Source organism: Sparus aurata, chromosome 1 (assembly GCF_900880675.1).
Source record: "Sparus aurata chromosome 1, fSpaAur1.1, whole genome shotgun sequence".
Classification (NCBI taxonomy): domain Eukaryota; kingdom Metazoa; phylum Chordata; class Actinopteri; order Spariformes; family Sparidae; genus Sparus; species Sparus aurata.
The window spans coordinates 5,617,012-5,631,167 of record NC_044187.1 but is presented as its reverse complement, the minus strand read 5'-3'; the positions used below and the strand labels follow the sequence as shown (position 1 = coordinate 5,631,167).

The 14,156-nt window shown below is 42.5% G+C and overlaps 2 long non-coding RNA genes across 2 annotated transcripts; both read right to left on the bottom strand.

Annotated features, from left to right (window-relative positions):
- Positions 1 to 679: 679 nt before the first annotated feature.
- LOC115587857 (uncharacterized) lies at positions 680 to 4,408 on the bottom strand. The gene is made up of 4 exons (XR_003985202.1): positions 4,281 to 4,408; positions 3,896 to 3,977; positions 3,519 to 3,579; positions 680 to 2,223 (listed from the first exon to the last, which is right to left on the bottom strand). It is a non-coding gene; the product is annotated as an uncharacterized LOC115587857 (long non-coding RNA).
- Positions 4,409 to 11,566: 7,158 nt separating this feature from the next.
- On the bottom strand, positions 11,567 to 12,086 carry LOC115587975 (uncharacterized). Its single transcript, XR_003985253.1, has 3 exons — positions 12,068 to 12,086; positions 11,718 to 11,936; positions 11,567 to 11,584 (listed from the first exon to the last, which is right to left on the bottom strand). It is a non-coding gene; the product is annotated as an uncharacterized LOC115587975 (long non-coding RNA).
- Positions 12,087 to 14,156: the final 2,070 nt, after the last annotated feature.

Here is a 14,156-nt window from a genome sequence, read left to right as displayed (position 1 = left end):
ATGTACTGTCACTGTACATCCACACAACTTTACTGTCTCTAACTGTGCAGTTTATAAAGTTTAAGGTAGAAGTGTACAGAGATGTCTCAGGTTTAAAAAACAGACCCAGCTCTGTGTTGGTCATTCTGTAAAGACTTCAATTTAAAGAAAGAAAAGTGAATGTCTGGTGTATCAGGGATCACATCACACTGCATGACATCAAACATATTCTTATCTTCACGATAAAACACACCATGCTTCCTGTCTTACAGTATGAAGGTAGACGTAAAGTACCTTGTACAGAGAGAAGGACGACAACAAATCCACTCGTTGCTGCTGTTAAACTCATAGCTTCTCCTCACATCTGTTAAATCAGCAGGTCGATCACATACATGAGAAGTACTGAATGTCAGCTCAATTCACCAAACACTTCTACATAAAGAGGGAAGACGCGGTCACGAGACAGTTTGTCTCTCTCTGGTTGGTTCGTTTGTCTTAAACACACATCGAGGTGTTAAATCGCTGGCTTCCTTCCTCTTTATATTATTAATATGTATGTAGAGATGAGTGCCTGTGAACCCTCAAGATGAAATGAAGAAATGATTATTACTCTTGCTTTACAAACAATGCAGGTAAAACATAGATGTATCAGCAAACTGAACACTAAATGTGATATTGTTCCAAAGGTGAGGCTAGCAGGTCTGTAAAAGTGGAGCTTTAATAACAAAGATGAGGTCAAAATACAAAATCAGAAAATACAAAAGGAAAATTCAAAAGGCAACAAAAACAGAATGGGCAAATCCAAGAAGAAGAACATAAAAAATGCAAAAACCAAATGAAGTACAAGCCAAGGAAGTGCTGGGAACACAGGCAGGATTTAAAGCTGAAATCCATTTCTGCACAGTGTCGCCCTCTGCAGCACAGAGAGGGAACTGACATGATGTTCAAACTACAGAGTTGTTGTTGGAAGCTGGATGTTTATTTCAATCAGCCACTGCAGTACTTTGAACATGTTACAGCTACAGAGTGATAGAGCTGGGCTCATGTTACATGTCAATGTTTTCCAATATATAATGTACATGCTGTGAGATACTGTGCTTCCTGTTCCACATGTCTTTCTCTACCAGGACAGGTGTGATGTGATAGGGCTGTTCTTATCTCTTAAAAGCAGTTTCCAACATTAAAAACAGCATTTTGCATTCTTAACATATGTAATGTACCTGCACAGGTTAAAATAATAAAGCTGCATGCTACTCAGATCTTCTGCGACGTGCTGCTGTGACGCTGTTCAAGGCTGAGACGTATAATCAGGACTCCAACTCAAACACGTCAAATTGTGAATCTATATCCCAAAATGATCGAGTGCATTTGATATCACAACATAACACAACAACTAAATGATGGGATAAAGCTTCTGTTTAATCAGACCTGAATATAGTCAATGTCAAAAGGCTGAAAATGTTAAAGAAAGAACAAAAAATAATGTTTTGGTCATTCAGCCAACATACGATCAGAGAGATGAGTTTTTCCTTTGAGTCTTATTTGCTATTTGCCATGCAGGATGTTTAAATGTGACAAATGTAAACACAGTTTTGAAAGTAGATGAATACAAACAGCAATATAGTTAATTATAACGAGCTGTGCATTCAGTGCAGTAAAAATACAAATTCAGAAAATGAGCATGTTAATACATACAAAGGATATTTGACTTGTGATATAAACAGTTGTGATCATTAAAATTGTGAAATATAAAAATCTGCTGTAACTACAGTCAGATGGCGTTATTATATACACCAGAGCTAAACTGATACAGTCTAACAAAACAGTCCTGTAATAAATTCTGCCTTCATGAAGATGATAATGTTCCATTCATGTTTAAACAGCTGTAGGAATGTGTTGTGGTCATTGTTTAGAACTGCATGTGTTACACTGAGAGGTGTTTCTAATGTTCAGTCTGCTCTCATTAATATAAATGATGTATAAATTAAATATTGTTGCCCAAATGCTGCGTTCTTAGTCAAACCATCAGTGAAGAAAAGATCCATCAATACAAACCACAGATCCATGCTGTCCTCACACTCGGCGGCTTTTGATAACTCTGCTGTACAGTGCAGACTTATTTGGAGCTGTATATACAACACTGTCCTCCTCGTTCCTGTGAGGCCGAGCTGGGCTGAAGTCTGAGTGACGAGCGCCTGCCTGGGTCCGTATGAATCGTACGCTGCTATAGTGAAGATCTCCTCTCTGCTGGCCACAGGGACAAGAGTACTTTTACATTCTCCATTTATTCAAACTCTTGACAAAGAAACCCAATACAATATAATGGAACTAGATACTCAGCTTGTGTCCCAAAAAATGAATTTAAAAAATTACCGCAATCTCTTTCTAGAAATCATGAGCTGGTTACTCAAGATAATCCACAGAACTTGTGATCAGTTTCATGTAGGAACTGTTTTCTTTCTACTCAACTACACCCACCAATCGAGCCACAGCAGCTACTTATGGATAGTGTTGGATGGAAACATTATTGGTGTCCTGGTGACAGCTTGAGTAGATGCATGCTTCCTTCTGTGCAGTGATACAAAAATAGTTCCTATATGAAACTGTTCACAACAAGGTGAAGGTGAAGTGCCATCTTGTTCCATTATATTGGAGAAAAAAACGACATCTCTACAGCTGATAACTCCAAAACTCAACAACTCACACCAAAACAATCTGGATGGTTAAATAAAGCTACGGGAAGAGAACAAACATGTAGTTTTGTTTTTAGGGTGAACTGGCCCTTTAAGGTAGAAAATAAAACATTTATTGTGCTGCAGCATCAAATCTCCATTCAATAAACTAAAAAGTGGAGATTTCAGCCTAATTTGCTAAAACATAGACGTGGGATCCTGAAGCTTGTTTTTGTTATTGCACTCCCTAATGCTCACCAGCAGAGGTCACAACATTCATTCAAAACACATTGTTTACAACCATATAAATGGAGTCCTGTCTGGTCTTTAAAGGAGCACTACGTAGTTTTGGGGAGGGACTTTTAATCAGAAGAGAAAGATCTTCATTGACTGATTATTTTTCTGTCCAACCAAACTAAATAAACAAACTGACCTGAAAGGAAAATACAATTTCACACTTTGTGTATACCTTGTTTATCCACTTAGGGAAATGATAAATATTTCTGAGATTGTGTTTTTACCTCATTTATATTGTAAATATGAAAATTCTGAGTTTGAATTTCTTCTCCAAAAACTACAAAGTGACCTTTTAATGAAACAGTTGAACCCTGTGCTGGGTGCATTGTTGGACTGACAGTTCTTAATTTATTGTGGGTATTCAAAGGACAAGTTCACAAGCTTTAAAGTTGTTTCGGTGTAACATTCTGCCCTTCTACTGAAGTTAATCCTTCAGATTATCTTGATTTTTGGTCATTAGTTGAGGCGCACACAGAAAAGTATGTGAGGGTGATAGAAGGAGAAGGAAGTGATTCATCTGGAGGAAGAAAGTAGGCAAAGAAGGACAAGGTAGCCTGTTTCTGTTTATACCTGTGGTCTGTTGTCTGGTCCCTCCTCAGCCTCAGACGGGTGTTGTGGAGACCTCACTCTTCTGACAAGACGATAAAAGGGCCGCACAAAGAAACAAACAAAAAACTTAACTTATCACAGACTTTAGAGGAAAGGTTCATATATTTGCTGTGCAGCAGAGGGCCACAGGTCAGATTCAAACCCAGGACCACTGCAGCCTCTGTACATGAGGGGCTGGCTCTACCAACTGAGCTACTGGGTACCTCAAAACATGTTCTTCTTAAAACAAGCTTGATATCAGAGGGACTAGAGTGCCAATAACTCTGTCATCTTACATATGTAAGTCTTTCCTTTAAGATGCAAAGTAAATTCAATCACAGAGAAACTGAACTGCTCACCTGATGCAGAAAAAGACAGCAAGTGGTATGAAGACCAGAATGACAGCAGTGGTTGAGAGAGCAACTGGAAACTTCCATGTAGCTGGAAAACAGTGACAGAGAACAAACACTGGAAGTTACAAGAACTATTGGGTCCAAACGTGACTGTAAATTGGACAAAGAAAATTAAACGTGTGAGAGAGGGGTTGGTTTTGTCAAAGGTTTTAAACAGCTGTGTGTAGCACTGTTTGAATCTGGTCCCAAAACAGCATAAAATTCCTCAAGTCTCCTGGAGCTGCTCAGTGAATTACAGACATGACATGAATGTAGACATGATAGTAAAATCTTCTCCTGCAAAGACTGGACAGATTCAATCTGTTATTTTTGTATAAACTGTTTTACTCACATGTCACATTAATATAGATGTATTCTGACGTCCTCCTCCCAAGCTCGTTCTCAGCTGTACAGTAATACTCTCCAGAGTCAGAGGACTGGATGGAGCTGAAGACAAACTGTGGTTCTTTACTGAGAGGTTGAAGGTCTGGATCTCCATTCTCCTTGTACCAGGTGTATTTAGCTGCTGGGTTAGCATCACTGCTACAGGTCAGAGTCACTGAACTGCCCTCCACTATCTCAGCAGAGGGACTCACTGACACAGTGGGAAGTCTTGGAGCATCTGGAGGAGAAACATGTATGTGGCAGTGGAGTGTAGTGAAGGCACCGGCTGCTGGAGGAGAGGGAGGAGTGGCTCTGCCGGTGATCAGACAGCTAGACAAAATCAGGTAATCATTCAGCTATATAAGCACGTTTGTAACCTGGTTCTGGTCTCTTGCAGTAGGCTGGGTCCAGAAACAGGACCGGAGCGGACACAGGCAGCAGAGACCAGAGTATCTGACCCTCAACCGTTGGAGTGACGGCTGTACCTTTGTGTTTTGTTTTACAAAACAAGACACTAAAGAACGGTTTAACAAGACACTAAAGAATGTGCACGAGGATAGCCGTAATTGAGATAAATGGTTGGACCCTGTGTTGTTCACAGTGCGTTCACAACCCTATCGGCTGCAGGAACACGAGAGGAAAATTGTTTGGGCGGAGCTTAAGGCCATGTTGGAGATGGGAGTAATGGAAGAGTCCAACAGTGCCTGGTGTTGCTCCATCGTGCTGGTTTGCAAGTCTGATGGGTCAATACGGTGATGTGTGGACTATCGCAGGGTCAACGAGGTGTCCAAATTCGATGCCCATCCAATGCCCCAGGTCACGAACCCCTGGATCGGCTGGGCACGGCTCGCTTTTACACGACACTGGATTTAACTAAGGGCTACTGGCAGAGTCCCTTGTCGCTAGAGTCCATGGAAAAGATGGCCATCTCCACTCCGTACGGTTCGTACCAATTTGTCATGATCCCGTTTGGATTGTTCGAGGCCCCAGCTACATTTCAGCGCCTCATGGACTGGGTACTGCAGCCTCACTCTACATATGCTGCGGCCTACTTGGATGATGTAATTGTTCACAGTGAGACCTGGGATTAGCATATGCAGCAGGTGGGAGCAGTGCTCGGGTCCCTGAGGAAGGCGGGGCTCATGGCCAATCCGAAGAAGTGTGCGGTTGGACAGAAGGAGGTACGGTATTTTGGGTACCACTTGGGGGGCGGGCAGGTGCGGCCACAGGTACAAAAGACTGCAGCGGTTGCAGCCTGCCCAATACCCAAGACAAAAAAGGAGGTCAGGAGGTTTCTGGGGCTGGCCGCTTACTGTAGGAGGTTCATTCCAGCCTTCTTGGAGCTGACCAGCCTCCTAACCAACCTGACCCGAACACCCAAGGTACCTCAGATCCGGTCCAGTGGATGGAGCTGTGTCAGCTGGCGTTTGAGAGGGAAAAGCGAGCCCTCTGTGGGGAGCCACTCTGATACACTCCTAACTTTTCTCTCCCTACAGATCGATGCCTCGAACACTGGGCTGGGGGCCGTTTTGTCCCAGGAGGTGGAGGGGGTCGTCCGCCCCATACTGTACATTTGCCGAAAGCTGGCTCAGCGGGAGGTGAACTAAAGTACGGTGGAAAAGGAGTGCCTAGCCATATGGTGGGCGGGCGGTGCCCTCCGCTACTACCTCCTGGGTCGCTCATTCACCCTCTGGTCGGACCATGCCCTGCCCAATGGCTCCACCGCATGAAAAATGCCAACGCACGGGTCACCCACTGGTATCAGTCAGCTATATAAGCACATTTGTAACCTGGTTCTGGTCTCTTGCAGTAGAGTGGGCTGGGTCCAGGAACAGGATCGGAGCGGACACGGGCAGCAGAGACCAGAGTATCTCACGTTTTCGGCCTGTGCCCAAATAAACGGTCCTAACACCCAAGAAACACTGACTTCCTTCCGTGCTTCCTCCCTTCCCGAATGAGCAGTGAGCAGTGAGGCTAACAATGTATTAATGAAAAATTAGAATATGTTATCAGACAATTGACTGTTGTGATTGAAATGTATGTGTTTTTTCCTGATACAGAGGATCAAACTCACAAACTGGAGGAGAGCCGTAGTTCTCATGTCCTTTCAAAGCACAAGAGATGATGTCTCCACGATAAACCCGGCCTTTAAAAGAAGATGTCTCCACCCCTGTGACTTTCTGTCTGTTCTTGAACCAGACGTAGGAAAGAAGACCAGCTGGACTGCAGCTGCTGTGACACTTCAGCTCTGCCTCAGTATCAGACTGGTGGACTGTTATTCTGGTCACCTGCACCTGCAGAGCTGGATATGAGAACAAGAAACAATATTATTATCACTGGTTCTAACAGAAATCACTGATAGATGTACACACACGACAACACAACAGTTACTATTCCTAGAACTAGCAGTGAACATTAGTGCCAACACAACAGTAATTATTACACAAACTCGTGATGATCCATCATTTTCAACATCTTCACTGTTTCTAAATGTTCTATGTTGATGTTTTACATCAGTGAGAGTTCATCAGTACCTGTGACAGTCAGAGTTGTAGCAGGTAAACTACTGTTCCACTCAAACCATTGTGTTGTGAATCTGAAGTGATACTGAGCTGAATCACTCTCTGTCAGGTCAGTGATTCTCAGAGTGGAGCGTCCTCTCTCTGATTCAAGGACCTGAACACGACCTGCAAACTGGGAGTCTTCACTAAGGTCCTCAGGCTGTGAAGGACTCTGCCACTGATGAGAACGTTCAGGACTGAACCAGAATTGAGACGAGATAGTGTCATAACTGCTGTAAGTGCAAGAAATGTCCACTGATGAGCCTTTGAAGGCACAGATGCTTCTGTCAGTGTAAATCACTTTGTCGCAGCTTTGACTATCAACACCTGAAAGATAAAACAAAGTTTGGGTCATTTTTAAACCAGAGTTGATGAAGAGTCACAATGAAGGTCTCCATATTGAAATACATGTAGTTATCAGACTCCATCAGATGGTGTTATGTTAGTGTAGTAAACTCACACACTGGAGGAGAGAGGAAATCCTCATGTCCTTTAACAGCACAGGAAAAACTGTCTGCAGAGTTAAAATAGTCTGAATAAGTAGAAGATGTTTGTGACTCAATTTTCTGTCCATTCTTGTACCAGATGTAGGAAGCACGAGCAGATAGACGACAACTGCTGTGACACTTCAGGTATTTCCAGCTAGGAATTAAGAAAGTGTTCACCTGTACCTGCAGATCTGGATGTGAAGAAGGAACAAGAATGTTAATTTAGACAAACTGTCAACATACATTGAAAACACATTTATATTATTGTTGTCTAGATGTTGAACATTTGGGAAAATAATTAAAATATGAATGAAAATGTTACCTGTGACCTTCAAAGTGACTCCAGGTGAACCAGTATATCTCCCACCTGGTTGGTTTGTTATGAATCTGAACTTGTACTCAGCTGAGTCGCTCTCTCTCAGGTCTGTGATTCTCAGAGTGCAGCTCTTCTCAGAACAACTGTACTCAACACGATCTTGATAATCTGAGTCTGTTCTCAGATCCACACGTTGTTTTCCACTCAGTTTTGGAAACCAGAATGTTTCCTGAACTTCAGTATCACCACCATCTAGTATGGACGGGTATGTGTACGTGCATCTTGTCACCACTGTTGATCCTTTTAAGGCACAGATCTGAGTAGAGCTGTAAGTCACTCCCCAGTCATCCTGACCCTGTATCACTGTAACACAGAGAACATCAGAAGACTATTTTGCAGCAGCCTGGTATCTTAACAAGATCTAACTGAGCTGAAGACATTCTGTATCACACATTTCAATTGTAGTTTCTGATGTCTTTTTTAAAGATGTGTGTATACTGTCAATTAAGTTTAAATATTATTTCTGGTTCATTCCAAAATGAACAGAATTATGGAAAAATCAACAGCTTAGTCAGATTTACAGGAGAATTGACAGAACATTACAAAGGAAAATCAAAGATGTGCACATCTGCAGTTAATCCCTGAGAGCATTGAGGCAGGACGTCAAACAGAGGGTGTAGTGAAGGAACAGCTGTGTATTGACACTTTAACACAGATAAGTACTTATAAGGAGGGTGTGACACATGAACAAAAGTGTCTGCTGGTTGCATATCTTCCTGTGCTCAGGCTGCCGCACAGTGTGAATGAGAACTGTAAGCCAAGCTAAGCGTTCTCTTTAAAAAATAGTGTTCATATAGAAATATTCACAAGTGTTACTCAGACTTTTGTTATCCACCTTGTAACTGTAAATCATTCCTAGTGATCTGAATGTTGTTTTCACACTGTAGTTCCTGTGTTAATTACACTATCTGATAGCATCAACCGTCTCTATATTTACTCTAACATGTACAAACGCTGTAGGTTGAGAATGCAGGAAGTCACAACAATGGAGGAAGTTCTACAGAGCGATTAATTTTATTTCTTGATATTTCTTTGTTAATATATATATTCAGTCACTACATACATCCACACAAACACCACATCCACACAAACACCACCTTTAAGGGTGCAGTAGATAAAGTTTAAAGGGATATTCCAGTGTAAGTTTAATCCATGGTCTAAATCACCATGAAACTGTGTTAGACTCCCTCTCGAGAGATCACGTTAGCAGACCGCTAATTTACAGAGTTTTATCAACCTCAGAAATGACCGCACGACAACAATACACTGCAGTAAATGGATCCAAATATAAACCGCCACCAAAAAGCCACAAATAATGCTCAGAACAGCACCAAACTTCAGCAACAGTACAAATAGGGTCTCAGCACATAGTCCGGGGCATCTAACCTCCACTAGCTTAGCTGGATTTCTATTGTGAAGCTAAAAACAGATTTCAACTCTCCTCCATCAGCTTCCGGGTCGGGGAAGTCCCGACGCGACGATTACCGAGTGCGGTTAGAAACGCTCAATTCCGTTCTTTTTCCTGTCCGCTCACGATAATAACTGTTATAAACTGACAGGTAAGACACATATGAACTTTGATTGCTTTTCCATGGAGTCATAATCATACATTTTCATCCATGAGCCGCGGAACTCTACTGCACTCGGTAATCGACTCGTCGGGACTTCCCGTCAACAGGAAGCTGCTGCAGAAGAGTGGTAAATTTAGTCAGCTTTTCAGTAGAAATCCAGCTAAGCTAGCGGAGGTTAGATGCCCCGGACTATGTGCTGAGACCCTATTTGTACTGTTGCTGAAGTTTGGTGCTGTTCTGAGCATTATTTGTGGCTTTTTGGTGGCGGTTTATATTTGGATCCATTTACTGCAGTGTATTGTTGTCGTGTGGTCGTTTCTGAGGTTGATAAAACTCCGTAAATTAGTGGTCTGCTAACTTGATCTCTCGAGAGGGAGTCTAACACAGTTTCATGGTGATTTAGACCATGGATTAAACTTACACCTGAATATCCCTTTAAGGTAGAAGTGTACAGAGATGTCTCAGGTGTAAAAACAGACCCAGCTTTGTGCTGGTCGTCCTGTAAATACTTCAATATAAAGAAAGACAAATGAATGTGTGGTGTATGTATGGCTGGAAAACAGTGACAGAGAACAAACACTGGAAGTTACAAGAATAATTGGGTCCAAACGTGACTGTAAGTTAGACAAAAACAATTGAACATGTGAGAGAGGGGTTGGTTTTCTCAAAGGATTCACCAACGAAAAAAGAAAAGGATCATGTTGGGGAATTAATAACTCACCTGCCACAACAAGCAGCTGTAAGGTGGAGTTTTGACGTCCTCTGCTGTTCTGGGCTTTACAGGAATAATTCCCACTGTGTTCAGCTCTGAAGTCAGTGATGGTGAAGATCTGTCCTGATGCTTTTGGTGAGTCTTCATTCTCCTTGTACCAGGTGTAATTAGCTGCTGGGTTAGCATCACTGCTACAGGTCAGAGTCACTGAACTGCCCTCCACTATCTCAGCAGAGGGACTCACTGACACAGAGGGAAGCTTTGGAACATCTGGAGGAGAAAACATGTACAGAGAGACAACTAATCAGTATTAGTCAACATTTTATTTTAGTTCTTTAGTTTTATTGTCAGTATAAGTGACTTCCTAATGTTACTCACACTGAACGTCTATAAAAAGAGATGAAGAGTTGATCTCTCCATACTGATTCTCAGACTTGCAGTAGTAGTTCCCTCTGTCCTCAGAGCTGATGGAGGAGAAATGATAGACGCCTTCTGGTCCTTGAATCAGTTTTTGTTTCTCCTTGTACCAGGTGTAATTAGCTGCTGGGTTAGCATCACTGCTACAGGTCAGAGTCACTGAACTGCCCTCCACTATCTCAGCAGAGGGACTCACTGACACAGAGGGAAGTCTTGGAGCATCTGCAGGAGATATGAACATGAATTAATGAAAAATTAGAATATGTTATCAGACAATTGACTGTTGTGATTGAAATATATGTGATTTTTCCTGATACAGTGGATCAAACTCACAGACTGAAGGAGAGCTGTAGTTCTCATGTCCTTTCAAAGCACAAGAGATGATGTCTCCAGGATAAACCCGGCCTTTAAAAGAAGATGTCTCCTCCCCTGTGACTTCCCGTCTGTTCTTGAACCAGACGTAGGAAAGACGACCAGCTGGACTGCAGCTGCTGTGACACTTCAGCTCTGCCTCAGTATCAGACTGGTGGACTGTTATTCTGGTCACCTGCACCTGCAGAGCTGGATATGAGAACAAGAAACAATATTATTATCACTGGTTCTAACAGAAATCACTGATAGATGGACACACACGACAACACAACAGTTACTATTCCTAGAACTAGCAGTGAACATTAGTGCCAACACAACAGTAATTATTACACAAACTCATGATGATCCATCATTTTCAACATGTTCACTGTTTCTAAATGTTCTATGTTGATGTTTTACATCAGTGTGAGTTCGTCAGTACCTGTGACAGTCAGAGTTGTACCAGGTAAAATACTCCTCCATTCAAAGTTTGTGGTATTGAATTTGAAGTGATACTGAGCTGAATCACTCTCTGTCAGGTCAGTGATTCTCAGAGTGGAGCGTCCTCTCTCTGATTCAAGGACCTGAACACGACCTGCAAACTGGGAGTCTTCACTAAGGTCCTCAGGCTGTGAAGGACTCTGCCACTGATGAGAACGTTCAGGACTGAACCAGAATTTGGATGTGATGGATTCAGGACTGTTGAACAAACAAGAAATGTCCACTGATGAGCCTTTGGAGGCACAGATGCTTCTGTCAGTGTAAATCACTCTGCTGCAGGTTTGACCATCAACACCTGAAAGATAAAACAAAGTTTGGATCATTTTTAAACCAGAGTTGATGAAGAGTCACAATGAAGGTCTCCATATCAAAATACATGTAGTTATCAGACTCCATCAGATGGTGTTATGTTAGTGTAGTAAACTCACACACTGGAGGAGAGGGGAAATCCTCATGTCCTTTAACAGCACAGGAATAACTGTCTGCAGAATTATAGTGGATTGAAAAAGTAGAAGATGTTTGTGACTGAACTTTCTGTCCATTCTTGTACCAGATGTAGGAAGAACGAGCAGGTAGACGACAACTGCTGAGACACTTCAGGTATTTCCAGCTAGGAATTAAGAAAGTGTTCACCTGCACCTGGAGATCTGGATGTGAAGAAGGAACAAGAATGTTATTTTAGAAAAACTGTCAACAAACACACATAACACATTTATATTATTGTTCTTCAGATGTTGAACATTTGGGAAAATAATTAAAATATGAATGAAAATGTTACCTGTGACCTTCAAAGTGACTCCAGGTGAACCAGTATATCTCCCACCTGGTTGGTTTGTTATGAATCTGAACTTGTACTCAGCTGAGTCGCTCTCTCTCAGGTCTGTGATTCTCAGAGTGCAGCTCTTCTCAGAACAACTGTACTCAACACGATCTTGATAATCTGAGTCTGTTCTCAGATCCACAGGTTGTTTTCCACCTAGTTCAGTAAACCAGAATGTTTCCTGAACTTGAGTATCACCACCATTTATTCTGGATGGGTATCTGTAGGTGCAGCTTATTTCCACTCTTGATCCTTTTAAGGCACAGATCTGAGTAGAGCTGTAAGTCACTCCCCAGTCATCCTGACCCTGTATCACTGTAACACAGAGAACATCAGAAGACTATTTTGCAGCAGTCTGGTATCTTAACTAGATCTAACTGAGCTGAAGACATACTGTATTCACTTGTAGTTTGTTGTGGTACAAACAACATTTCTAGTGATCTGAATGTTGTTTTCACACTGTAGTTCCTGTGTTAATTACACTATCTGATAGCATCAACCGCCTCTATATTTACTCTGACATGTACAAACGCTGTAGGTTGAGAATGCAGGAAGTCACAACAATAGAGGAAGTTCTACAGAGCGATTAATTTTATTTCTTGATATTTCTTTGGTAATGTATACACAGTCACTACATACATCCACACAAACACCACATCCACACAAACACCACCTTTAAGGGTGCAGTAGATAAAGTTTAAGGTAGAAGTGGACAGAGATGTCTCAGGTGTAAAAATAGACCCAGCTCTGTGCTGGTCGTCCTGTAAAGACTTCAGTATATTAAAAAGACACGCGAATGTCTTGTGTATCAGGGATCAAATCACACTCTTTAACACACATCACACATCAAATCTTTACTATGAAAACCACCATGTCATCTGTCTTACAGTGTAAATATAGATGTACAGTACCTTGTACAGAGAGAAGGACGACAACAAATCCACTCGCTGCTGCTGTTAAACTCATAGCTTCTCCTCACATCTGTTAAATCAGCAGGTCGATCACATACATGAGAAGTACTGAATGTCAGCTCATCTCACCAAACACTTCTACATAAAGAGGGAAGACGCGGTCACGAGACAGTTTGTCTCTCTCTGGTTGGTTCACTTATCTTAACACACATGGAGGTGTTAACTGGCTGGCTTCCGTCCTATTTATCTTATTAATATGTATGAAGAGACGAACGCCTGTGAACCCTCAAGATGAAATGAAGAAAGTAGGTAAAACGTGGACGTATCTGCAAACTGAACACGAAATGTGATATTGTTCCAATGACTGGGCAGCACAACAGCAAAGGTTCAACAGAGTCTTGGGACAGTCGGAAGCCCTCGGGAAGCTTGAGACCAGGACCAGAGTCTGTTGTTTGGACTGCAGCACCAGAGTCTCGGGATCTTTGTAAGTACTTGACGCTGGGCTGGAGGACTACAGGACCAGAGCCTAGCAGCTGGACACCAGAGCAGGAGATTGGCAACAGGGCAGCAGGACTGAAGGCCGGAAGCTGCGCACCAGGACTATGGCATGAGGCAGGTGTTGTTGGGTGTCAGAGGAGGCTGCTGACTGATGATCTGGGAGATCTGGTGGTGGGTCAGCAGGGGTGGAAGACTCGGGGTCTGAAAAAATTGTCGGCTGGGCGGTCAACAGAGAACCAGGGGCCAGAGGGTCATTGGCTGACACAGAAACAAGAGCAGCGTCTGCAGCAGAGACTGGGGACTGCTGGGCAGCAGATCCTCCATGGTGCAGAACAGTTGGACCTTCACAGCACTGGGCAGCAGGGCTAGCAGGCTGGTGGCTAGCTGAGACAGGAGCTGGTGCAGGTGAGAGGCTAGCAGGACTGCAAAAGTGGAGCGTTAATGACAAAGCTGAGGTCTAAATACAAAATCAGAAAATACAAAAGGAAAATTCAAAAGGCAACAAAAACAGAATGGGCAAATCCAAGAAGAAGAAAAAAACAAATACAAAAACCAAATGAGGTACAAGCCAAGGAAGTGCTGGGAACACAGGCAGGATTTGAAGCTGAAATCCAAAACTTTCTGCACAGTGTCGCCCT